We start from the raw sequence: 27,738 nt of genomic DNA, 5'->3' as shown, positions 1-27,738 counted from the left end.
CCCACAATTTGAGAGAGAGAGAGAGAGAGAGAGAGATGGCACACCCAGGAGTCAAGACTGGCACACAAGCAGAAAGGGCAATATTAATCTCCCACCTATTTTTTTTTTTCAGGGAGACTTTATAAACAAAATAAAATAAAATGATTTTTTTCAGGAATAATTTAGAAACCAAATAAAATAAAATGATTTTTTCAATGACAATTTAGAAACCAAATAAAAAAAAAAAAAAAAAGCTTTCTATGGCCCACTGAGTGAGAGATGGCACACACAGGAGTCAGGAGTGGCACACAAGCCCTGAGGCCAATATTTTTCTCCCACTGGTTGATGTAGTGATTTTTTCAGGTAGATTTTAGAACCCAAGTCAAGCAAAAAAATAAATAGGCTTTCTATGCCCCACTGAGTGAGAGATGGCACACACAGGAGTCAGGAGTGGCACACAAGCCCTGAGGCAAATATTTTTCTCCCACTGATTGATGTAGTGATTTTTTCAGGTAGATTTTAGAACCCAAATCAAGCAAAAAAATTAATAGGCTTTCTATGGCCCACTGAGTGAGAGATGGCACACACAGGAGTCAGGAGTGGCACACAAGCCCTGAGGCCAATATTTTTCTCCCACTGATTGATGTAGTGATTTTTTCAGGTAGATTTTAGAACCCAAATCAAGCAAAAAAATAAATAGGCTTTCTATGGCCCACTGAGTGAGAGATGGCACACACAAGAGTCAGGAGTGGCACACAAGCCCTGAGGCCAATATTTTTCTCCCACTGGTTGATGTAGTGATTTTTTCAGGTAGATTTTATAACCCAAATCAAGCAAAAAAATAAATAGGCTTTCTATGGCCCACTGAGTGAGAGATGGCACACACAAGAGTCAGGAGTGACACACAAGCCCTGAGGCCAATATTTTTCTCCCACTGATTGATGTAGTGATTTTTTCAGGTAGATTTTAGAACCCAAATCAAGCAAAAAAATTAATAGGCTTTCTATGGCCCACTGAGTGAGAGATGGCACACACAGGAGTCAGGAGTGACACACAAGCCCTGAGGCCATTATTTTTCTCCCACTGATTGATGTAGTGATTTTTTCAGGTAGATTTTAGAACCCAAATCAAGCAAAAAAATAAATAGGCTTTCTATGGCCCACTGAGTGAGAGATGGCACACACAGGAGTCAGGAGTGGCACACAAGCCCTGAGGCCAATATTTTTCTCCCACTGGTTGATGTAGTGATTTTTTCAGGTAGATTTTAGAACCCAAATCAAGCAAAAAAATAAATAGGCTTTCTATGGCCCACTGAGTGAGAGACGGCACACACAGGAGTCAGGAGTGGCACACAAGCCCTGAGGCCAATATTTTTCTCCCACTGATTGATGTAGTGATTTTTTCAGGTAGATTTTATAACCCAAAGTAAGCAAAAAAATAAATAGGCTTTCTATGGCCCACTGAGTGAGAGATGGCACACACAGGGATGGCACTCTAGCAGAAATGCCAATCTTAATCTCCCACAAAAAAAAAAAAAAAAACAGGGACTGTCCTACAATTACTATCTCCCTGCAGTAATCTCAGCCAGGTATGGCAGGCAGCAATAAGGAGTGGACTGATGCACAAATTAAATAAAAAGTGTGGACAAACAAACAAGATAGCTGTGCAGAAAGGAAGGAACAAGAGGATTTGTGCTTTGAAAAAAGCAGTTGGTTTGCACAGCGGCGTACACACAGCAATGCAGCTATCAGGGAGCCTTCTAGGGCAGCCCAATGAGCTACAGCGCTAAGGAAAAAAAAAAAAATGTAGCTTCCACTGTCCTTGCACACCGAAGGTGTTGTTGGGCAGTGGAAATCGCTACAGCACAAGCGGTTTGGTGGTTAATGGACCCTGCCTAACGCTATCCCTGCTTCTGACGAAGCGGCAGCAACCTCTCCCTAAGCTCAGATCAGCAGCAGTAAGAGAGCGGTCGGCGGGAACGCCCCTTTATAGCCCCTGTGACACCGCAGACAGCAAGCCAATCACTGCAATGCCCTTCTCTAAGATGGTGGGGACCAGGACCTATGTCATCACGCTGCCCACACTCTGCGTTCACCTTCATTGGCTGAGAAATGGCGCTTTTCGCGTCATTGAAACGCGACTTTGGTCGAACATTTTCAAAAATCGCCGACTTTTGGCGAAGTCGAGTTTCATGAAACCCGATCCGACCCCTGTGCGTGGTCGGCCATGCGGTACGCGACTTTCGCGCCAAAGTCGCGTTTCAATGACGCGAAAAGCGCCATTTCTCAGCCAATGAAGGTAAACGCAGAGTGTGGGCAGCGTGATGACATAGGTCCTGGTCCCCACCATCTTAGAGAAGGGCATTGCAGTGATTGGCTTGCTGTCTGCGGCGTCACAGGGGCTATAAAGGGGAGTTCCCGCCGACCGCCATGTTACTGCTGCTGATCTGAGCTTAGGGAGAGGTTGCTGCCGCTTTGTCAGAAGCAGGGATAGCGTTAGGCAGGGTCCATTAACCACAAAACCGCTTGTGCTGTAGCGATTTCCACTGCCCAACACCACCTTCGGTGTGCAGGGACAGTGGAAGCTACATTTTTTTTTTTTCCCTCAGCGCTGTAGCTCATTGGGCTGCCCTAGAAGGCTCCCTGATAGCTGCATTGCTGTGTGTACGCCGCTGTGCAAACCAACTGCTTTTTTCAAAGCACAAATCCTCTTGTTCCTTCCTTTCTGCACAGCTATCTTTTTGGTTTGTACACACTTTTTATTTAATTTGTGCATCAGTCCACTCCTTATTAGAGTTGAGCGACCTTGACCTTTTTAGAGTCGAGCCGGGTTTTGCGAAACCCGACTATGTCCAAAGTCGGGTCGAGTGAAATCGGCCGATTATGACGTAAAGTCGGGATCGACCGAAACACGAAACCCAATGCAAGTCAATGGGGCAGCATAGTCGGCAGTGAGTGGGGGCCAGGAAAACACCTAGAGTGGCCATTTTAATGTCAAAACCATCCATTCTTCTTAATGAAGCTTGTCAAGCGTAATTTACCTTATAATAATTGGAAGGCATTTGAAATTGGGGGTCATTTGGCTAAAGTTGTGGGGGGTAGGGCTGGTTCAAGTAATTAGTGGGCCCAGGAAATCTGGACCACGTCACGGCAGTGGAGCAGGGAGAGGTAAGTATTTCAACTTTGCAAGTGCTGTGAACCTGAGCAAGCAGGGGGGGCCCACTCGTTGGCATTGGCACTGGCACAGGGCCCCTCAAAGTACAGCGGTGTGTTTGCACGGCGGGGGCGCCTCCCACCGGCAGCAACACTTTTGCGTACTATGAGAGGCCCTGTGCCAGTGACGTCGCCAACTAGTATTCCTCCCCCCACCTGATGAAGGAACCTGCACTTTCATCTGCACCTTCCTCTTTGTCCCCGTGTAAGGTGGTATGGTATGCGGGAAGAGCAACCTGACTTTCAGCAGGGTCACAATGTTGTTGTGTAGCGTGCACGGGGAATGTTGCGTTATGGGTCAATGTACCAGCAGACTCATCTATCACTGGCTGGGCAATGGGCACGATGAAGTGGAAACACAGATATAGGCCCAAAGAAGAAAGTGGGCTAAATGCAGTTCAAAATTGGTAACACAGGAATAACCAGGGGGCATTGCAGTGGAGGACAACTGGAATGAGAGGCTGACACAGAGAGTAGGGCCAAATCAGTAAGTAGTCGAAATGCAGTTCAAAATTGGCAACCGTAGTAAACAGGCGGCACAGCTTTGTTCAGTGGAGGAGAACAGCAAGGAGTGGCAGACACCGATAGTAGGCCCCAAACCAACTAGTACGCCAAATGCAGTTGTTCCATTTAACCACAATTTAATGAGAGCCTGAAGATAGAAGCTCAGGAAAGGCAACCTGGGGAACACCTTGGAGTGTAACACACCATCTCTCTCCACCCCATACCCATTTTGTATGGCCTAATGCAGTGTACTTTTCTACAACTACTAAACGAGAGTCGGAAGACCGAAGCAATGGCAAGGAAACCTGGGGAACACCTTAGAGTGTAACACACCCTCTCTCTACACCCCATACCCAATTTGAAGGCCTAATGCAGTGTAGTTTCCAAGAACTACTAAACGAGAGCCGGAAGATCGAAGCTCAGGAAAGGCAACCTGGGGAACACCTTGGAGTGTAACACACCCTCTCGCTACACCCCATACCCAATTTGAAGGCCTAATGCAGCGTAGTTTCCAACAACTACTAAACGAGAGCCGGAAGATCGAAGCTCAGGAAAGGCAACCTGGGGAACACCTTGGAGTGGAACACACCATCTCTCTACACCCCATACCCAATTTGAAGGCCTAATGCAGAGTAGTTTCCAAGAACTACTAAACGAGAGCCGGAAGATCGAAGCTCAGGAAAGGCAACCTGGGGAACACCTTGGAGTGTAACACAACGTCTCTCTACACGACGGAAGGGCTGATTCTTAGGAAGGAAGGCTGTTGGAAATAAGCATTGCGCGTCCGAGGGTGATTATATTCTTATTAGGTATATACTCACCCTCGGACGCGCCCTGCTTCTTTATTTGGAATGAATGTTTATTTGCAATGTGGTGTTGACTTTCTCTATTATTTTGGTAATTAATGATTTTATTATTTTCATTATTTTGCATCTTCTCGGCAATAATATAAAGAAGACGCGACAGGACAACACTCGGTGGATGCCATATGTGTGTTTTCAATTTAAAAAAACTTTCAGTTAACTACTTGCAGGAGAAAGTAATTGTAGCTGGTGGCCATTTTTAGTACTGTACCAGATTAGAGTTGTGTGTTTGTTTTTAATGTTAAAATGTCTGCATTTGATATCTCACCAGTATTTTCTTTTTTATAAGCAAAATACTTATTTTTATATTTTCTGATGTTGGTTCCAGGGGTACACGGCCAGCAGTGCCCTGGTCAGTGTAGTAGTAGTTGAAAGAATGGACCGCAGACAGGCATCGAAGGCCTAAAATAATAACACATGGCTGTAGGCAATTTTAAATTGGTTCCAGGGGTACACGGACAGCAGTGGTGTGGTCAGTGGAGGCCTAGTGGAAGGAGTGACCGCAGACAGGCATCGAAGGCCTAAAATAATAACACATGGCTGTAGGCAATTTTAAATTGGTTCCAGGGGTACACGGACAGCAGTGGTGTGGTCAGTGGAGGCCTAGTGGAAGGAGTGACCGCAGACAGGCATCGAAGGCCTAAAATAATAACACATGGCTGTAGGCAATTTTAAATTGGTTCCAGGGGTACACGGGCAGCAGTGACCTGGTCAGTGTAGTAGTAGTTGAAAGAATGGACCGCAGACAGGCATCGAAGGCCTAAAATAAAAAAATTGGGCTGGCTGTAGGCAATTTTAAATTGGTTCCAGGGGTACACGGGCAGCAGTGACCTGGTCAGTGTAGTAGTAGTTGAAAGAATGGACCGCAGACAGGCATCGAAGGCCTAAAATAAAAAAATTGGGCTGGCTGTAGGCAATTTTAAATTGGTTCCAGGGGTACACGGGCAGCAGTGGTGTGGTCAGTGGAGGCCTAGTGGAAGGAGTGACCGCAGACAGGCATCGAAGGCCTAACATAACAAACTTGGGCTGGCTGTAGGCACTTTTAAATTGGTTCCAGGGGTACACGGGCAGCAGTGGTCTGGTCAGTGGAAGTCTAGTGGAAGGAGTGACCGCAGACAGGCATCGAAGGCCTAAAATAATAACACATGGCTGTAGGCAATTTTAAATTGGTTCCAGGGGTACACGGACAGCAGTGGTGTGGTCAGTGGAGGCCTAGTGGAAGGAGTGACCGCAGACAGGCATCGAAGGCCTAAAATAATAACACATGGCTGTAGGCAATTTTAAATTGGTTCCAGGGGTACACGGACAGCAGTGGTGTGGTCAGTGGAGGCCTAGTGGAAGGAGTGACCGCAGACAGGCATCGAAGGCCTAAAATAATAACACATGGCTGTAGGCAATTTTAAATTGGTTCCAGGGGTACACGGGCAGCAGTGACCTGGTCAGTGTAGTAGTAGTTGAAAGAATGGACCGCAGACAGGCATCGAAGGCCTAAAATAAAAAAATTGGGCTGGCTGTAGGCAATTTTAAATTGGTTCCAGGGGTACACGGGCAGCAGTGACCTGGTCAGTGTAGTAGTAGTTGAAAGAATGGACCGCAGACAGGCATCGAAGGCCTAACATAACAAACTTGGGCTGGCTGTAGGCACTTTTAAATTGGTTCCAGGGGTACACGGGCAGCAGTGACCTGGTCAGTGTAGTAGTAGTTGAAAGAATGGACCGCAGACAGGCATCGAAGGCCTAAAATAAAAAAATTGGGCTGGCTGTAGGCAATTTTAAATTGGTTCCAGGGGTACACGGGCAGCAGTGACCTGGTCAGTGTAGTAGTAGTTGAAAGAATGGACCGCAGACAGGCATCGAAGGCCTAAAATAAAAAAATTGGGCTGGCTGTAGGCAATTTTAAATTGGTTCCAGGGGTACACGGGCAGCAGTGGTGTGGTCAGTGGAGGCCTAGTGGAAGGAGTGACCGCAGACAGGCATCGAAGGCCTAAAATAATAACACATGGCTGTAGGCAATTTTAAATTGGTTCCAGGGGTACACGGGCAGCAGTGACCTGGTCAGTGTAGTAGTAGTTGAAAGAATGGACCGCAGACAGGCATCGAAGGCCTAAAATAAAAAAATTGGGCTGGCTGTAGGCAATTTTAAATTGGTTCCAGGGGTACACGGGCAGCAGTGACCTGGTCAGTGTAGTAGTAGTTGAAAGAATGGACCGCAGACAGGCATCGAAGGCCTAACATAACAAACTTGGGCTGGCTGTAGGCACTTTTAAATTGGTTCCAGGGGTACACGGGCAGCAGTGGTCTGGTCAGTGGAAGTCTAGTGGAAGGAGTGACCGCAGACAGGCATCGAAGGCCTAAAATAATAACACATGGCTGTAGGCAATTTTAAATTGGTTCCAGGGGTACACGGACAGCAGTGGTGTGGTCAGTGGAGGCCTAGTGGAAGGAGTGACCGCAGACAGGCATCGAAGGCCTAAAATAATAACACATGGCTGTAGGCAATTTTAAATTGGTTCCAGGGGTACACGGGCAGCAGTGACCTGGTCAGTGTAGTAGTAGTTGAAAGAATGGACCGCAGACAGGCATCGAAGGCCTAAAATAAAAAAATTGGGCTGGCTGTAGGCAATTTTAAATTGGTTCCAGGGGTACACGGGCAGCAGTGACCTGGTCAGTGTAGTAGTAGTTGAAAGAATGGACCGCAGACAGGCATCGAAGGCCTAAAATAAAAAAATTGGGCTGGCTGTAGGCAATTTTAAATTGGTTCCAGGGGTACACGGGCAGCAGTGACCTGGTCAGTGTAGTAGTAGTTGAAAGAATGGACCGCAGACAGGCATCGAAGGCCTAAAATAAAAAAATTGGGCTGGCTGTAGGCAATTTTAAATTGGTTCCAGGGGTACACGGGCAGCAGTGACCTGGTCAGTGTAGTAGTAGTTGAAAGAATGGACCGCAGACAGGCATCGAAGGCCTAAAATAAAAAAATTGGGCTGGCTGTAGGCAATTTTAAATTGGTTCCAGGGGTACACGGGCAGCAGTGGTGTGGTCAGTGGAGGCCTAGTGGAAGGAGTGACCGCAGACAGGCATCGAAGGCCTAAAATAATAACACATGGCTGTAGGCACTTTTAAATTGGTTCCAGGGGTACACGGGCAGCAGTGGTCTGGTCAGTGGAAGTCTAGTGGAAGGAGTGACCGCAGACAGGCTTCGAAGGCCTAACATAACAAAATTGGGCTGGCTGTAGGCACTTTAAATTGGTTCCAGGGGTACATGGGCAGCAGTGTATGGTCAGTGGAAGTCTAGTGGAAGGAGTGACGGCAGACAGTCTTCGAAGGCCTAACATAACAAAATTGGGCTGACTGTAGGCACTTTTAAATTGGTTCCAGGGTAACACGGCCAGCAGTGGCCTGGTCAGTGTAGTAGTTGTAGAAAGAAGGGACCGCAGACAGGCTTCGAAGGCCTAACATAACAAAAATGTCAAAACAATGGTATTGTCAGTGGCAGGCATTGAAGGATGTCAGCGGCTAGACTACACATTGGTGAAGCTGTGAGAGATAATTTTGCTAGTGGTAGAGCACTGTTTGAGCTGGGGGGGGGAACTGTCTTGTGGCCGGCGGTACAGGCACAGGGCCCCTCATATTACAACGGTGTGTCTGACGTTGGGTGCGCACCACCACCGCCAGAGACACTTTATTGTACTATGAGGGACCCAGTGGCAGTGCCGTCGACCAAAAGCGGCCACACCCACCTCTTCAGACAAACAGCACTCTCAAGGGTCCAAGCGCAAAGTGGCGATAGCACGGCCCCGTGTGGGGAGTTTGGCCATTTCGTGAGGTGGAAACATGTCGTATGCTGGACAATCAGGTGAAGAAAATTACGAGATTGGAAAAGTCATTCAGAATAGTCCACAGGCAAGACCTTTTCATAGGAAAGCTAGGTGTCAGCCGGGCAGGGTGGGGCAAAAGATTTTGAAATCCAGTTGTGGTTCATTTTAATGAAGGTTAGATCATCTACATTTTGGGTAGCCAGACGAGTCCTTTTTTCTGTTAGTATTGAACCTGCAGCACTGAATACTCTTTCTGATAGGACACTAGCTGCCGGGCAAGCAAGCTCCTGCAATGCATATTCTGCCAATTCTGGCCAGGTGTCTAATTTGGATGCCCAGTAATCAAATGGGAATGACGGTTGAGGGAGAACGTCGATAAGGGATGAAAAATAGTTTGTAACCATACTGGACAAATGTTGTCTCCTGTCACTTTGAATTGATGCTGCAGTACCTGTCCTGTCTGCGGTCATAGAAAAATCACTCCACAACCTGGTCAGAAAACCCCTCTGTCCAACGCCACTTCTGATTTCTGCCCCTCTAACACCTCTGGTCTGCTGGCCCCTGGAGCTCGTGTGAGAACGATCACGGGCGCTGTGTGCAGGGAATGCCAGAAGCAAACGGTCAACAAGAGTTGATTGTTTTGTTGCTAATATTAGTTCCAAGTTCTCATGTGGCATAATATTTTGCAATTTGCCTTTATAGCGAGGATCAAGGAGGCAGGCCAACCAGTAATCGTCATCGTTCATCATTTTTGTAATGCGTGTGTCCCTTTTGAGGATACGCAAGGCATAATCCGCCATGTGGGCCAAAGTTCCCGTTGTCAAATCTGCGGTTGTGCTTGGTTGAGGGGCAGTTGCAGGCAAATCTACGTCACTTGTGTCCCTCAAAAAACCAGAACCCGGCCTTGCCACGCCACCAATTTCCCGTGCCCCCGGGAAAGCTTCCTCATTAAAAATATACTCATCCCCATCATCCTCCTCATCCTCCACCTCCTCTTCGCCCGGTACCTCGTCATGTACACTGCCCTGACCAGACAATCGCTGACTGTCATCAAGGCTTTCCTCTTCCTCTGGTGCAGACGCCTGATCCTTTATGTGCGTCAAACTTTGCATCAGCAGACGCATTAGGGGGATGCTCATGCTTATTATGGCGTTGTCTGCACTAACCAGCCGTGTGCATTCCTCAAAACACTGAAGGACTTGACACATGTCTTGAATCTTCGACCACTGCACACCTGACAACTCCATGTCTGCCATCCTACTGCCTGCCCGTGTATGTGTATCCTCCCACAAAAACATAACAGCCCGCCTCTGTTCGCACAGTCTCTGAAGCATGTGCAGTGTTGAGTTCCACCTTGTTGCAACGTCTATGATTAGGCGATGCTGGGGAAGGTTCAAAGAACGCTGATAGGTCTGCATACGGCTGGAGTGTACAGGCGAACGGCGGATATGTGCGCAAAGTCCACGCACTTTGAGGAGCAGGTCGGATAACCCCGGATAACTTTTCAGGAAGCACTGCACCACCAGGTTTAAGGTGTGAGCCAGGCAAGGAATGTGTTTCAGTTGGGAAAGGGAGATGGCAGCCATGAAATTCCTTCCGTTATCACTCACTACCTTGCCTGCCTCAAGATCTACAGTGCCCAGCCACGACTGCGTTTCTTGCTGCAAGAACTCGGACAGAACTTCCGCGGTGTGTCTATTGTCGCCCAAACACTTCATAGCCAATACAGCCTGCTGACGTATGCCAGTAGCTGCCCCATAATGGGAGACCTGGTGTGCAACAGTGGCAGGTGCGGATGGAGTGTTTGTGCGACTGCGGTCTGTGGACGAGCTCTTGCTTCTGCAGGAGGACGAGGAGGAGGAGGAGGAGGGGGTGCGAACGGCTACAGACAACTGTTTACTAGACCGTGGGCTAGGCAGAACTGTCCCAAACTTGCTGTCCCCTGTGGACCCTGAATCCACCACATTTACCCAGTGTGCCGTGATGGACACGTAACGTCCCTGGCCATGCCTACTGGTCCATGCATCTGTTGTCAGGTGCACCTTTGTGCTCACAGATTGCCTGAGTGCATGGACGATGCGCTCTTTAACATGCTGGTGGAGGGCTGGGATGGCTTTTCTGGAAAAAAAGTGTCGACTGGGTAGCTCGTAGCGTGGTACAGCGTAGTCCATCAGGTCTTTGAAAGCTTCGCTTTCAACTAACCGGTAGGGCATCATCTCTAACGAGATTAGTCTAGCTATGTGGGCGTTCAAACCCTGTGTACGCGGATGCGAGGCTAAGTATTTCCTTTTTCTAACCATAGTCTCATGTAGGGTGAGCTGGACTGGAGAGCTGGAGATCGTGGAACTAGCGGGGGTGCCGGTGGACATGGCAGACTGAGAGACGGTGGGAGATGGTATTGTTGCCGCCGGTGCCCTAGATGCAGTGTTTCCTACTACGAAACTGGTGATTCCCTGACCCTGACTGCTTTGGCCTGGCAAAGATACCTGCACAGATACAGCAGGTGGTGCGCTAAATGGTGGTCCTACACTGCCGGAACGGATGTTGCGTTGATGACTAGCTTCATTGGCCGAGGGTGCAACAACCTTAAGGGACGTTTGGTAGTTAGTCCAAGCTTTCAAATGCATGGTGGTTAAATGTCTATGCATGCAACTAGTATTGAGACTTTTCAGATTCTGACCTCTGCTTAAGGAAGTAGAACATTTTTGACAGATGACTTTGCGCTGATCAATTGGATGTTGTTTAAAAAAATGCCAGACTGCACTCTTTCTAGCATCGGATACCTTTTCAGGCATTGCAGACTGAGCTTTAACCGGATGGCCACGCTGTCCTCCACCAGGTTTTGGCTTTGCCACGCGTTTTGGGCAAGATACGGGCCCGGCAGATGGAACCTGTGGCGATGTTGATGCCTGCTGCGGCCCCTCCTCCTCCTCTGCTTCAGAACTGCTGCCGCCTGCACCCTGTTCCCCCAATGGCTGCCAATCGGGGTCAAGAACTGGGTCATCTAATAACTCTTCTTGTACCTCCTGCGCAACTTCGTCTGTGTCACCGTGTCGTTCGGTGGTATAGCGTTCGTGATGGGGCAACATAGTCTCATCAGGGTCTGATTCTTGATCAGCACCCTGCGAGGGCAATGTTGTGGTCTGAGTCAAAGGACCAGCATAGTAGTCTGGCTGTGGCTGTGCGTCAGTGCACTCCATGTCAGATTCAATTTGTAATGGGCATGGACTGTTAACTGCTTCACTTTCTAAGCCAGGGACGGTATGTGTAAAGAGCTCCATGGAGTAACCCGTTGTGTCGCCTGCTGCATTCTTCTCTGTTGTTGTTTTTGCTGAAGAGGACAAGGAAGTGACTTGTCCCTGACCGTGAACATCCACTAACGACGCGCTGCTTTTACTTTTACCAGTTTCACGAGATGAGGCAAAAGAGCTAGAGGCTGAGTCAGCAAGATAAGCCAAAACTTGCTCTTGCTGCTCCGGCTTTAAAAGCGGTTTTCCTAATCCCAGAAAAGGGAGCGTTCGAGGCCTTGTGTAGCCGGACGACGAACCTGGCTCCACAGCTCCAGACTTAGGTGCAATATTTTTTCCCCCACGACCACCTGATGCTCCACCACTACCACTACCCTCATTACCAGCTGACAATGAACGCCCCCGGCCACGACCTCTTCCACTAGACTTCCTCATTGTTTTAAAAACGTAACCAAACTAACGTTATTTGTTGCAGTCACACAACTTACACGGTGAGCTATAACTTCTGTATGATTTAGCTACCCCTTTACAGGTTGGTGAGACCACAGCGAAAATCAGGCCCAATGTTACACACTCTTTTTTTGGTGGCTGCAAATTAGAGAGATGCCCCACACGCAGGACTGTCACTGAAGCACAAATGTTAATATTAATGTCACACTATTATTTTTTTTTTATTTTTATTTTTTTCAGGAACACTTTAGAAACCCCCCAAAAAAAAAAAAATAGATTTTTGCAGGGAGAATTTAGAAAACAAATGTAACAAACTATATGCTTTCTATGGGCCACTGAGTGAGAGATGACGCACACAGGAATCAGGAGTGGCACACAAGCCCAGAGGCCAATATTTTTCTACCAATGATTGATGGAGTTATTTTCTCTGGTAGATTTTGGAACCCAAATCAAGGAAAAAAAATGTAGGCTTTCTATGGACCACAATTGGAGAGAGAGAGAGAGAGAGATGGCACACCCAGGAGTCAAGACTGGCACACAAGCAGAAAGGCCAATATTAATCTCCCACTGTTTTTTTTGGTTGTTTTTTTTTTTTTTTTTTTCAGGGAGACTTTAGAAAAAAAAATAATAAAAAAAATATGATTTTATCAGGAAGAATTTAGAAACCAAATAAAATAAAATGATTTTTTCAGGGAGAATTTAGAAAACAAATAAAACCAAAAATAGGCGTTCTATGGCCCACTGACTGAGAGATGACGCACCCAGGAGTCAAGACTGGCACACAAGCAGAAAGGCCAATATTAATCTCCCACTGTTTTTTTTGGTTGTTTTTTTTTTTTTTTTTTTCAGGGAGACTTTAGAAAAAAAAATAATAAAAAAAATATGATTTTATCAGGAAGAATTTAGAAACCAAATAAAATAAAATGATTTTTTCAGGGAGAATTTAGAAAACAAATAAAACCAAAAATAGGCGTTCTATGGCCCACTGACTGAGAGATGACGCACCCAGGAGTCAAGACTGGCACACAAGCAGAAAGGCCAATATTAATCTCCCACGGTTTTTTTTGGTTGTTTTTTTTTTTTTTTTTTCAGGGAGACTTTAGAAAAAAAAATAATAAAAAAAATATGATTTTATCAGGAAGAATTTAGAAACCAAATAAAATAAAATGATTTTTTCAGGGAGAATTTATAAAACAAATAAAACCAAAAATAGGCGTTCTATGGCCCACTGACTGAGAGATGACGCACCCAGGAGTCAAGACTGGCACACAAGCAGAAAGGCCAATATTAATCTCCCACTGTTTTTTTTGGTTGTTTTTTTTTTTTTTTTTTTCAGGGAGACTTTAGAAAAAAAAATAATAAAAAAAATATGATTTTATCAGGAAGAATTTAGAAACCAAATAAAATAAAATGATTTTTTCAGGGAGAATTTAGAAAACAAATAAAACCAAAAATAGGCGTTCTATGGCCCACTGACTGAGAGATGACGCACCCAGGAGTCAAGACTGGCACACAAGCAGAAAGGCCAATATTAATCTCCCACTGTTTTTTTTGGTTGTTTTTTTTTTTTTTTTTTTCAGGGAGACTTTAGAAAAAAAAATAATAAAAAAAATATGATTTTATCAGGAAGAATTTAGAAACCAAATAAAATAAAATGATTTTTTCAGGGAGAATTTAGAAAACAAATAAAACCAAAAATAGGCGTTCTATGGCCCACTGACTGAGAGATGACGCACCCAGGAGTCAAGACTGGCACACAAGCAGAAAGGCCAATATTAATCTCCCACTGTTTTTTTTTTTTTTTTTCAGGGAGACTTTAGAAAAAAAAATAATAAAAAAAATATGATTTTATCAGGAAGAATTTAGAAACCAAATAAAATAAAATAATTTTTTCAGGGAGAATTTAGAAAACAAATAAAACCAAAAATAGGCGTTCTATGGCCCACTGACTGAGAGATGACGCACACAGGAGTCAGGAGTGGCACACAAACCCAGAGGCCAATATTTTTCTACCAATGATTGATGTAGTTATTTTCTCTGGTAGATTTTAGAACCCAAATCAAGGAAAAAAAATATAGGCTTTCTATGGACCACAATTGGAGAGAGAGAGAGAGAGAGAGAGAGAGAGAGAGAGAGAGAGAGAGAGATGGCACACCCAGGAGTCAAGACTGGCACACAAGCAGAAAGGCCAATATTAATCTCCCACTGTTTTTTTGGTTGTTTTTTTTTTTTTTTTTTTTCAGGGAGACTTTAGAAATAAAAATAATAAAAAAAATATGATTTTATCAGGAAGAATTTAGAAACCAAATAAAATAAAATGATTTTTTCAGGGAGAATTTAGAAAACAAATAAAACCAAAAATATGCGTTCTATGGCCCACTGACTGAGAGAGAGAGAGAGATGGAACGCTTAGTACTGGCACACAAGCCCAAAGGGCAATATTAATCTCCCTTTTTTTTTCCAGGGAGAATTTCTGAAACCCAAAAAAAAAATAAAATAGGCTTTCTATGGCCCACTATTTGTGAGAGAGATGGGACGCTCAGGACTGGCACAGATGGCACGCTCAGGACTGGCACAGAAGCCCAGAGGCCAATATTAATCTCCCTTTTTTTCTGGGAGAATTTATAAAACCAAAAAAATATTTAAATAGGCTTTCTATGGCCCACTATTTGTGAGAGAGATGGCACGCTCAGGACTGGCACAGATGGCACGCTCACAACTGGCACAGAAGCCCAGAGGCCAATATTAATCTCCCTTTTTTTCTGGGAGAATTTATAAAACCAAAAAAATATTTAAATAGGCTTTCTATGGCCCACTATTTGTGAGAGAGATGGCACGCTCAGGACTGGCACAGATGGCACGCTCACAACTGGCACACAAGCCCAGAGGCCAATATTAATCTCCCTTTTTTCAGGGAAAATTTATAAAACCAAAAAAAAAATTAAATAGGCTTTCTATGGCCCACTATTTGTGAGAGAGATGGCACGCTCAGGACTGGCACAGATGGCACGCTCACAACTGGCACACAAGCCCAGAGGCCAATATTAATCTCCCTTTTTTCAGGGAAAATTTATAAAACCAAAAAAAAAATTAAATAGGCTTTCTATGGCCCACTATTTGTGAGAGAGATGGGACGCTCAGGACTGGCACAGATGGCACGCTCAGGACTGGCACAGAAGCCCAGAGGCCAATATTAATCTCCCTTTTTTTCAGGGAGAATTTATAAAACCCAAAAAAAAATAAAATAGGCTTTCTATGGCCCACTATTTGTGAGAGAGATGGCACACTCAGGACTGGCACACAAGCCCAAAGGCCAATATTAATCTCCCACTGTATTTTTATCAGGGAGAATTTATACACCCCACAAAAAAAAATACAGAAAAATGAAAAGGCTTTCTATGGCCCACTATGTGAGAGAGATGGCACACACAGGGATGGCACTCTAGCAGAAATGCCAAATTGCCAATCTTAATCTCCCACCAAAAAAAAAAAAAAAAAAAAAACAGGGAATGTCCTACAATTACTATCTCCCTGCCTGCAGTAATCTCAGCCAGGTATGGCAGGCAGCTACTATCTCCCTGCCTGCAGTAATCTCAGCCAGGTATGGCAGGCAGCAATAAGGAGTGGACTGATGCACAAATGAAATAAAAAGTGTGGACAAACAAAAAAGATAGCTGTGCAGAAAGGAAGGAACAAGAGGATTTGTGCTTTGAAAAAAGCAGTTGGTTTGCACAGCGGCGTACACACAGCAATGCAGCTATCAGGGAGCCTTCTAGGGCAGCCCAATGAGCTACAGCGCTGAGGGGAAAAAAAAAAAAAAAAAAAATTCCACTGTCCCTGCACACCGAGGGTGGTGTTGGACAGTGCAAATCGCTGCAGCACAAGCGGTTTTGTGGTTAATGGACCCTGCCTAACGCTATCCCTGCTTCTGACAAAGCGGCAGCAACCTCTCCCTAAGCTCAGATCAGCAGCAGTAAGATGGCGGTCGGCGGGAACGCCTCTTTATAGCCCCTGTGACGTCGCAGACAGCAAGCCAATCACTGCAATGCCCTTCTCTAAGATGGTGGGGACCAGGACCTATGTCATCACGCTGCCCACACTCTGCGTTTACCTTCATTGGCTGAGAAATGGCGCTTTTCGCGTCATTGAAACGCGACTTTGGCGCGAAAGTCGCGTACCGCATGGCCGACCCCGCACAGGGGTCGGATCGGGTTTCATGAAACCCCGACTTAGCCAAAAGTCGGCGACTTTTGAAAATGTTCGACCCGTTTCGCTCAACCCTACTCCTTATTGCTGCCTGCCATACCTGGCTGAGATTACTGCAGGGAGATAGTAATTGAAGGACACTCCCTGTTTTTTTTTTTTTTTTTGTGGGAGATTAAGATTGACATTTCTGCTAGAGTGCCATCCCTGTCTGTGTCATCTCTCACTCAGTGGGCCATAGAAAGCCTATTTATTTTTTTGCTTGATTTGGGTTATAAAATCTACCTGAAAAAATCACTACATCAATCAGTGGGAGAAAAATATTGGCCTCAGGGCTTGTGTGCCACTCCTGACTCCTGTGTGCATCATCACTCACTCAGTGGGCCATAGAAAGCCCATTTTTTTTTTTTTTTGCATTATTTGGGTTCTAAATTCTACCTGAAAAAATCAATAAATCAATCAGTGGGAGATTAATATTGGCCTTTGGGCTTGTGTGCCAGTCCTAAGCGTGCCATCTCTCTCTCTCTCAGATAGTGGGCCATAGAAAGCCTATTTTTTTATTATTTATTGGGTTTATAAATTTTCCCTGGAAAAAAAAAAAAGTGGGAGATTAATATTGGCCTCTGGGCTTGTGTGCCAGTCCTGAGCGTGCCATCTCTCTCACAAATAGTGGGCCATAGAAAGCCTATTTATTTTTTTGGTTGATTTGGGTTCATAATTCTACCTGAAAAAATCAATCAATCAATCAGTGGGAGATTAATATTGGGCTTTGGGCTTGTGTGCCAGTCCTAAGCGTGCCATCTCTCTCTCTCAGATAGTGGGCCATAGAAAGCCTATTTATTATTATTTTTTTTATTGGGTTTATAAATTTTCCCTGGAAAAAAAAAAAAATGAGAGATTAATATTGGCCTCTGGGCTTGTGTGCCAGTCCTGAGCGTGCCATCTCTCTCACAAATAGTGGGCCATAGAAAGCCTATTAATTCTTTTGCTTGATTTGGGTTCCAAAATCTACCTAAAAAAATCACTAAATCAATCAGTGGGAGATTAATATTGGCCTCTGGGCTTGTGTGCCACTCCTGACTCCTGTGTGCGTCATCTGTCACTCAGTGGGCCCTAGAAAGCCTATTTTTTGTTTTATTTGTTTTCTAAATTCTCCCTGAAACAATCATTTTATTTTCTTTGGTTTCTAAATTATTCCTGAAAAAAATCATTTTTTTTGTATTTTTTTTTCTCTCAAGTCTCCCTGAAAAAAAAAAAAAAAATCTGTGGGAGATTCATATTGCCCCTTCTGCTTGTGTGCCAGTCTTGACTCCTGGGTGTGCCATCTCTCTCTCTCTCCCCAATTGTGGGCCATAGAAAGCCTATTAATTTTTTTGCTTGATTTGGGTTCCAAAATCTACCAAAAAAAATCACTAAATCAATCAGTGGGAGATTTTATATTGGCCTCTGGGCTTGTGTGCCACTCCTGACTCCTGTGTGCGTCATCTGTCACTCAGTAGGCCCTAGAAAGCCTATTTTTTGTTTTATTTGTTTTCTAAATTCTCCCTGAAACAATCATTTTATTTTCTTTGGTTTCTAAATTATTCCTGAAAAAAATCATTTTTTTTGTATTTTTTTTTCTCTCAAGTCTCCCTGAAAAAAAAAAAAATCTGTGGGAGATTCATATTGCCCCTTCTGCTTGTGTGCCAGTCTTGACTCCTGGGTGTGCCATCTCTCTCTCTCTCCCCAATTGTGGGCCATAGAAAGCCTATTAATTTTTTTGCTTGATTTGGGTTCCAAAATCTACCAAAAAAAATCACTAAATCAATCAGTGGGAGATTTTATATTGGCCTCTGGGCTTGTGTGCCACTCCTGACTCCTGTGTGCGTCATCTGTCACTCAGTGGGCCCTAGAAAGCCTATTTTTTGTTTTATTTGTTTTCTAAATTCTCCCTGAAACAATCATTTTATTTTCTTTGGTTTCTAAATTATTCCTGAAAAAAATCATTTTTTTTGTATTTTTTTTTCTCTCAAGTCTCCCTGAAAAAAAAAAAAAAAAAAAATCTGTGGGAGATTCATATTGCCCCTTCTGCTTGTGTGCCAGTCTTGACTCCTGGGTGTGCCATCTCTCTCTCTCTCCCCAATTGTGGGCCATAGAAAGCCTATTAATTTTTTTGCTTGATTTGGGTTCCAAAATCTACCAAAAAAAATAACTAAATCAATCGGTGGGAGATTAATATTGGCCTCTGGGCTTGTGTGCCACTCCTGACTCCTGTGTGCGTCCTCTCTCACTCAGTGGGCCCGACAAAGCCTTTTTTTTTTTTTTTTTCCCTAAATTCTCCCTGAAACAATCATTTCATTTTATTTGTTTTATAAATTCTTCTGTAAAAAATAATTTTTTTAAAATTTTTTTTTTTCTGAAGTCTCCCTTTTAAAAAAAACAAACACAAATCAGTGGGAGATAAATATTTACATTTGCGCTTCAGTGACAGTCCTGCGTGTGTGCCATCTCATTTGTTGCCAACAACAACAGAGTGTGTAACATTGTGGCTGATTTTCGTTGTGGTCTCACCCACCTGTAAAGGGGTAGCTAAATCATACTGAAGTTATAGCTCACCGTGTAAGTTGTGTGACAGCAACAAATACCGTTCGTTTGGTAACGTTTTTAAAACAATGAGGAAGTCTGGTGGAAGAGGTCGTGGCCGGGGGCGTTCATTGTCAGCTGGTAATGAGGGTAGTGGTAGTGGTGGAGCATCAGCTGGTCATGGGAAAAAAAATATTGCACCTAAGTCTGGAGCTGTGGAGCCAGGTTCGTCGTCTGGCTACACAAGGCCTCGAACGCTCCCTTTTCTGGGAGTAGGAAAACCGCTTTTAAAGCCGGAGCAGCAAGAGCAAGTTTCGGCTTATCTTGCTGACTCAGCCTCTAGCTCTTTTGCCTCCTCTCGTGAAACTGGTAAATGTCAAAGCAGCGCGTCGTTAGTGGATGTTCACGGTCAGGGACAAGTCGCTTCCTTGTCCTCTTCAGCAAAAACAACAACAGAGAAGAATGCAGCAGGCGACACAACGGGTTACTCCATGGAGCTCTTTACACATACCGTCCCTGGCTTAGAAAGTGAAGCAGTTAACAGTCCATGCCCATTACAAGTTGAATCTGACATGGAGTGCACTGATGCACAGCCACAGCCAGACTACTATCCTGGTCCTTTGACTCAGACCACAACATTGCCCTCGCAGGGTGCTGATCAAGAATCAGACCCTGATGAGACTATGTTGCCCCATCACGAACGCTATACCACCGACCGACACGGTGACACAGACGAAGTTGCACACGAGCTACAAGAAGAGGTAATAGATGACCCAGTTCTTGACCCCGATTGGCAGCCATTGGGGGAACAGGGTGAAGGCGGCAGCAGTTCTGAAGCGGAGGAGGAGGGGCCGCAGCAGGCATCAACATCGCAACAGGTTCCATCTGCCGGGCCCGTATCTTGCCCAAAACGCGTGGCAAAGCTAAAACCTGTTGGAGGACAGCGTGGCCATCCGGTTAAAGCTCAGTCTGCAATGCCTGAAAAGGTATCCGATGCTAGAAAGAGTGCAGTCTGGCATTTTTTTTAAACAACATCCAATTGATCAGCGCAAAGTCATCTGTCAAAAATGTTCAACTACCTTAAGCAGAGGACAGAATCTGAAAAGTCTCAATACAAGTTGCATGCATAGACATTTAACCACCATGCATTTGCAAGCCTGGACTAACTACCAAACGTCCCTTAAGGTTGTAGCACCCTCGGCCAATGAAGCTAGTCAGCAACGCAACATCCCTTCCGGCAGTGTAGGGCCACCATTTTCCGCACCACCTGCAGTATCTGTGCAGGTTTCTTTGCCAGGCCAAAGCCGTCAGGGTCAGGGAATCACCAGTTTCGTAGTAGGAAACACTGCATCTAGGGCACCGGTGGCAACAATACCATCTCCCACCGTCTCTCAGTCTGCCATGTCCACCGGCACCCCCGCTAGTTCCACGATCTCCAGCTCTCCAGTCCAGCTCACCCTACATGAGACTATGGTTAGAAAGAGGAAGTACTTAGCCTCGCATCCGCGTACACAGGGTTTGAACGCACACATAGCTAGACTAATCTCGTTAGAGATGATGCCCTACCGGTTAGTTGAAAGCGAAGCTTTCAAAGCCCTGATGGACTACGCTGTACCACGCTACGAGCTACCCAGTCTACACTTTTTTTCCAGAAAAGCCATCCCAGCCCTCCACCAGCATGTTAAAGAGCGCATCGTCCATGCACTCAGGCAATCTGTGAGCACAAAGGTGCACCTGACAACAGATGCATGGACCAGTAGGCATGGCCAGGGACGTTACGTGTCCATCACGGCACACTGGGTAAATGTGGTGGATGCAGGGTCCACAGGGGACAGCAAGTTTGGGACAGTTCTGCCTAGCCCACGGTCTAGGAAACAATTGGCTGTAGCCGTTCGCACCCCCTCCTCCTCCTCTTCGTCCTCCTGCAGAAGCGAGAGCTCGTCCACAGACCGCAGTCGCACAACCACTCCATCCGCAGCTGCCACTGTTGCACACCAGGTCTCCCATTATGGGGCAGCTACTGGCAAACGTCAGCAGGCTGTATTGGCTATGAAGTGTTTGGGCGACAACAGACACACTGCGGAAGTTCTGTCCGAGTTCTTGCAGAAAGAAACGCAGTCGTGGCTGGGCACTGTAGATCTTGAGGCAGGCAAGGTAGTGAGTGATAACGGAAGGAATTTCATGGCTGCCATCTCCCTTTCCCAACTGAAACACATTCCTTGCCTGGCTCACACCTTAAACCTGGTGGTGCAGTGCTTCCTGAAAAGTTATCCGGGGTTAACCGACCTGCTCCTCAAAGTGCGTGGACTTTGCTCACATATCCGCCGTTCACCCGTACACTCCAGCCGTATGCAGACCTATCAGCGTTCTTTGAACCTTCCCCAGCATCGCCTAATCATAGACGTTGCAACAAGGTGGAACTCAACACTGCACATGCTTCAGAGACTGTGTGAACAGAGGCGGGCTGTTATGTTTTTGTGGGAGGATACACATACACGGGCAGGCAGTAGGATGGCAGACATGGAGTTGTCAGGTGTGCAGTGGTCGAAGATTCAAGACATGTGTCAAGTCCTTCAGTGTTTTGAGGAATGCACACGGCTGGTTAGTGCAGACAACGCCATAATAAGCATGAGCATCCCCCTAATGCGTCTGCTGATGCAAAGTTTGACGCACATAAAGGATCAGGCGTCTGCAGCTGAGGAAGAGGAAAGCCTTGATGACAGTCAGCCATTGTCTGGCCAGGGCAGTGTACAGGACGAGGTAGCGGGCGAAGAGGAGGAGGAGGACGAGGAGGATGATGGGGATGATTATATTTTTAATGAGGAAGCTTTTCCGGGGCCACTGGAAATTGGTGGCGCGGCAAGGCCGGGTTCTGGTTTTTTGAGGGACACAAGTGACGTGGATTTGCCTGAAACTGCCGCTCAACCAAGCACAACCGCAGATTTGAGAACTGGAACTTTGGCCCACATGGCGGATTATGCCTTACGTATCCTCAAAAGGGACACACGCATAACTAAAATGATGAATGATGACGATTACTGGTTGGCCTGCCTCCTTGATCCTCGCTATAAAGGCAAATTGCAAAATATAATGCCACATGAGAACTTGGAACTAATATTAGCAACCAAACAATCAACTCTTGTTGACCGTTTGCTTCTGGCATTCCCTGCACACAGCGCCCGTGATCGTTCTCACACGAGCTGCAGGGGCCAGCAGACCAGAGGAGTTAGAGGTGCAGAAATCAGAAGTGGCTTTGGCCAGAGGGGTTTTCTGACCAGGTTGTGGAGTGATTTTGCTATGACCGCAGACAGGACAGGTACTGCAGCATCAATTCAAAGTGACAGGAGACAACATTTGTCCAGTATGGTTACAAACTATTTTTCATCCCTTATCGATGTTCTCCCTCAACCGTCATTCCCATTTGATTACTGGGCATCAAAATTAGACACCTGGCCAGAATTGGCAGAATATGCATTGCAGGAGCTTGCTTGCCCGGCAGCTAGTGTCCTATCAGAAAGAGTATTCAGTGCTGCAGGTTCAATACTAACAGAAAAAAGGACTCGTCTGGCTACCCAAAATGTAGATGATCTAACCTTCATTAAAATGAACCACAACTGGATTTCGAAATCTTTTGCCCCACCTTGCCCGGCTGACACCTAGCTTTCCTATGAAAAGGTCTTGCCTGTGGACTATTCTGAATGCCTTTTCCAATCTCGTAATTTTCTGCACCTGATTGTCCAGCATACGACATGTTTACACCTCACTAAATGGCCAAACTCCCCACACGGGGCCGTGGTATCGACACTTGGCGACAGCACCCGTGAGAGTGCAGTTTGTCTGAAGAGGTGGGTGAGCCCGCTTTTGGTCGACGGCACTGCCACTGGGTCCCTCCTAGTACAATAAAGTGTCTCTGGCGGTGGTGGTGCGCACCCAACGTCAGACACACCGTTGTAATATGAGGGGCCCTGGGCCTGTACCGCCGGCCACAAGACAGTTTCCCCCCACCCCAGCTCAAACAGTGCTCTACCACTTGCAAAATTATCTCACAGCTCCACCAATGTTTAGTCTATGCGCTGACATCCTTCAATGCCTGCCACTGACAATACCATTGTATTGACATTTTTGTTATGTTAGGCCTTCGATGCCTGTCTGTGGTCACTCCTTCCACTAGGCCTCCACTGACCACACCACTGCTGCCCGTGTACCCCTGGAACCAATTTAAAATTGCCTACAGCCATGTGTTATTATTTTAGGCCTTCGATGCCTGTCTGCGGTCACTCCTTCCACTAGGCCTCCACTGACCACACCACTGCTGCCCGTGTACCCCTGGAACCAATTTAAAATTGCCTACAGCCAGCCCAATTTTTTTATTTTAGGCCTTCGATGCCTGTCTGCGGTCCATTCTTTCAACTACTACTACACTGACCAGGTCACTGCTGCCCGTGTACCCCTGGAACCAATTTAAAATTGCCTACAGCCATGTGTTATTATTTTAGGCCTTCGATGCCTGTCTGCGGTCACTCCTTCCACTAGGCCTCCACTGACCACACCACTGCTGCCCGTGTACCCCTGGAACCAATTTAAAATTGCCTACAGCCATGTGTTATTAACTTAGGCCTTCGATGCCTGTCTGCGGTCACTCCTTCCACTAGGCCTCCACTGACCACACCACTGCTGCCCGTGTACCCCTGGAACCAATTTAAAATTGCCTACAGCCAGCCCAATTTTTTTTATTTTAGGCCTTCGATGCCTGTCTGCGGTCCATTCTTTCAACTACTACTACACTGACCAGGTCACTGCTGCCCGTGTACCCCTGGAACCAATTTAAAATTGCCTACAGCCATGTGTTATTATTTTAGGCCTTCGATGCCTGTCTGCGGTCACTCCTTCCACTAGGCCTCCACTAACCACACCACTGCTGCCCGTGTACCCCTGGAACCAATTTAAAATTGCCTACAGCCAGCCCAATTTTTTTATTTTAGGCCTTCGATGCCTGTCTGCGGTCCATTCTTTCAACTACTACTACACTGACCAGGTCACTGCTGCCCGTGTACCCCTGGAACCAATTTAAAATTGCCTACAGCCATGTGTTATTATTTTAGGCCTTCGATGCCTGTCTGCGGTCACTCCTTCCACTAGGCCTCCACTGACCACACCACTGCTGCCCGTGTACCCCTGGAACCAATTTAAAATTGCCTACAGCCAGCCCAATTTTTTTATTTTAGGCCTTCGATGCCTGTCTGCGGTCCATTCTTTCAACTACTACTACACTGACCAGGGCACTGCTGCCCGTGTACCCCTGGAACCAACATCAGAAAATATAAAAATAAGTATTTTGCTTATAAAAAAGAAAATACTGGTGAGATATCAAATGCAGACATTTTAACATTAAAAACAAACACACAACTAAAATCTGGTACAGTACTAAAAATGGCCACCAGCTACAATTACTTTCTCCTGCAAGTAGTTAACTGAAAGGTTTTTTAAATTGAAAACACACATATGGCATCCACCGAGTGTTGTCCTGTCGCGTCTTCTTTATATTATTGCCGAGAAGATGCAAAACAATGAAAATAATAAAATCATTAATTACCAAAATAATAGAGAAAGTCAACACCACATTGCAAATAAACATTCATTCCAAATAAAGAAGCAGGGAGCGTCCGAGGGTGAGTATATACCTAATAAGAATATAATCACCCTCGGACGCGCAATGCTTATTTCCAACAGCCTTCCTTCCTAAGAATCAGCCCTTCCGTGGTGTAGAGAGACGTTGTGTTACACTCCAAGGTGTTCCCCAGGTTGCCTTTCCTGAGCTTCGATCTTCCGGCTCTCGTTTAGTAGTTGTTGGAAACTACGCTGCATTAGGCCTTCAAATTGGGTATGGGGTGTAGAGAGATGGTGTGTTCCACTCCAAGGTGTTCCCCAGGTTGCCTTTCCTGAGCTTCGATCTTCCGGCTCTCGTTTAGTAGTTCTTGGAAACTACACTGCATTAGGCCTTCAAATTGGGTATGGGGTGTAGAGAGAGGGTGTGTTACACTCCAAGGTGTTCCCCAGGTTGCCTTTCCTGAGCTTCGATCTTCATGCTCTCGTTTAGTAGTTGTCGGAAACTACGCTGCATTAGGCCTACAAATTGGGTATGGGGTGTAGAGAGAGGGTGTGTTACACTCCAAGGTGTTCCCCAGGTTGCCTTTCCTGAGCTTCGATCTTCCGGCTCTCGTTTAGTAGTTGTTGGAAACTACACTGCATTAGGCCTTCAAATTGGGTATGGGGTGTAGAGAGAGGGTGTGTTACACTCCAAGGTGTTCCCCAGGTTGCCTGTCCTGAGCTTCGATCTTCATGCTCTCGTTTAGTAGTTGTCGGAAACTACGCTGCATTAGGCCTACAAATTGGGTATGGGGTGTAGAGAGAGGGTTTGTTACACTCCAAGGTGTTCCCCAGGTTGCCTTTCCTGAGCTTCGATCTTCCGGCTCTCGTTTAGTAGTTGTTGGAAACTACACTGCATTAGGCCTTCAAATTGGGTATGGGGTGTAGAGAGAGGGTGTGTTACACTCCAAGGTGTTCCCCAGGTTGCCTTTCCTGAGCTTCGATCTTCCGGCTCTTGTTTAGTAGTTCTTGGAAACTACACTGCATTAGGCCTTCAAATTGGGTATGGGGTGTAGAGAGAGGGTGTGTTACACTCCAAGGTGTTCCCCAGGTTGCCTTTCCTGAGCTTCGATATTCCGGCTCTCGTTTAGTAGTTGTTGGAAACTACACTGCATTAGGCCTACAAATTTGGTATGGGGGAAACATTGGCGCATCTGCGGTCCCTCCTTCCTCTAGGCCTCCACTGACCTGTCTACTGCTGCCCGTGTTCCCCTGGAACCAATTTTAAATTGCCTACAGGCAGCCCAATTTATTATGTTAGGGCTTCGAAGCCTGTCTGCGGTCCCTCCTTCCACTAGGCCTCCACTGACCTGTCTACTGCTGCCCGTGTACCCCTTGAACCAACATCATAAAATAAAAAAAAAAGTATTTTGCTTATAAAAAAGAAAATACTGGTGAGATATCAAATGCAGACATTTCAACATTAAAAACAAACACACAACTAAAATCTGGTACAGTACTAAAAATGGCCACCAGCTACAATTACTTTCTCCTGCAAGTAGTTAACTGAAAGGTTTTTTAAATTGAAAACACACATATGGCATCCACCGAGTGTTGTCCTGTCGCGTCTTCTTTATATTATTGCCGAGAAGATGCAAAACAATGAAAATAATAAAATCATTAATTACCAAAATAATAGAGAAAGTCAACACCACATTGCAAATAAACATTCATTCCAAATAAAGAAGCAGGGCGCGTCCGAGGGTGAGTATATACCTAATAAGAATATAATCACCCTCGGACGCGCAATGCTTATTTCCAACAGCCTTCCTTCCTAAGAATCAGCCCTTCCGTGGTGTAGAGAGACGTTGTGTTACACTCCAAGGTGTTCCCCAGGTTGCCTTTCCTGAGCTTCGATCTTCCGGCTCTCGTTTAGTAGTTGTTGGAAACTACGCTGCATTAGGCCTTCAAATTGGGTATGGGGTGTAGAGAGATGGTGTGTTCCACTCCAAGGTGTTCCCCAGGTTGCCTTTCCTGAGCTTCGATCTTCCGGCTCTCGTTTAGTAGTTCTTGGAAACTACACTGCATTAGGCCTTCAAATTGGGTATGGGGTGTAGAGAGAGGGTGTGTTACACTCCAAGGTGTTCCCCAGGTTGCCTTTCCTGAGCTTCGATCTTCATGCTCTCGTTTAGTAGTTGTCGGAAACTACGCTGCATTAGGCCTACAAATTGGGTATGGGGTGTAGAGAGAGGGTGTGTTACACTCCAAGGTGTTCCCCAGGTTGCCTTTCCTGAGCTTCGATCTTCATGCTCTCGTTTAGTAGTTGTCGGAAACTACGCTGCATTAGGCCTACAAATTGGGTATGGGGTGTAGAGAGAGGGTTTGTTACACTCCAAGGTGTTCCCCAGGTTGCCTTTCCTGAGCTTCGATCTTCCGGCTCTCGTTTAGTAGTTGTTGGAAACTACGCTGCATTAGGCCTTCAAATTGGGTATGGGGTGTAGCGAGAGGGTGTGTTACACTCCAAGGTGTTCCCCAGGTTGCCTTTCCTGAGCTTCGATCTTCCGGCTCTCGTTTAGTAGTTCTTGGAAACTACACTGCATTAGGCCTTCAAATTGGGAATGGGGTGTAGAGAGAGGGTGTGTTACACTCCAAGGTGTTCCCCAGGTTGCCTTTCCTGAGCTTCGATCTTCCGGCTCTCGTTTAGTAGTTCTTGGAAACTACACTGCATTAGGCCTACAAATTGGGTATGGGGTGGAGAGAGATGGTGTGTTACACTCCAAGGTGTTCCCCAGGTTTCCTTGCCATTGCTTCGGTCTTCCGACTCTCGTTTAGTAGTTGTAGAAAAGTACACTGCATTAGGCCTACAAAATGGGTATGGGGTGGAGAGAGATGGTGTGTTACACTCCAAGGTGTTCCCCAGGTTGCCTTTCCTGAGCTTCTATCTTCAGGCTCTCATTAAATTGTGGTTAAATGGAACAACTGCATTTGGCGTACTAGTTGGTTTGGGGCCTACTATCGGTGTCTGCCACTCCTTGCTGTTCTCCTGGTTTCCTGTCCTGAAATTCCATTTTCAGGCTCTCGTTAAGTAGTTGTTAATGTTAGACTGCATTTGGCCTACTAGTTGGGTTGGGGCCTACTATCGGTGTCTGCCACTCCTTGCTGTTCTCCTCCACTGAACAAAGCTGTGCCGCCTGTTTACTACGGTTGCCAATTTTGAACTGCATTTCGACTACTTACTGATTTGGCCCTACTCTCTGTGTCAGCCTCTCATTCCAGTTGTCCTCCACTGCAATGCCCCCTGGTTATTCCTGTGTTAC

Source organism: Ranitomeya imitator, chromosome 3 (genome assembly GCF_032444005.1).
Source record: "Ranitomeya imitator isolate aRanImi1 chromosome 3, aRanImi1.pri, whole genome shotgun sequence".
NCBI lineage: Eukaryota > Metazoa > Chordata > Amphibia > Anura > Dendrobatidae > Ranitomeya > Ranitomeya imitator.
This window is presented reverse-complemented; position numbering follows the sequence as displayed.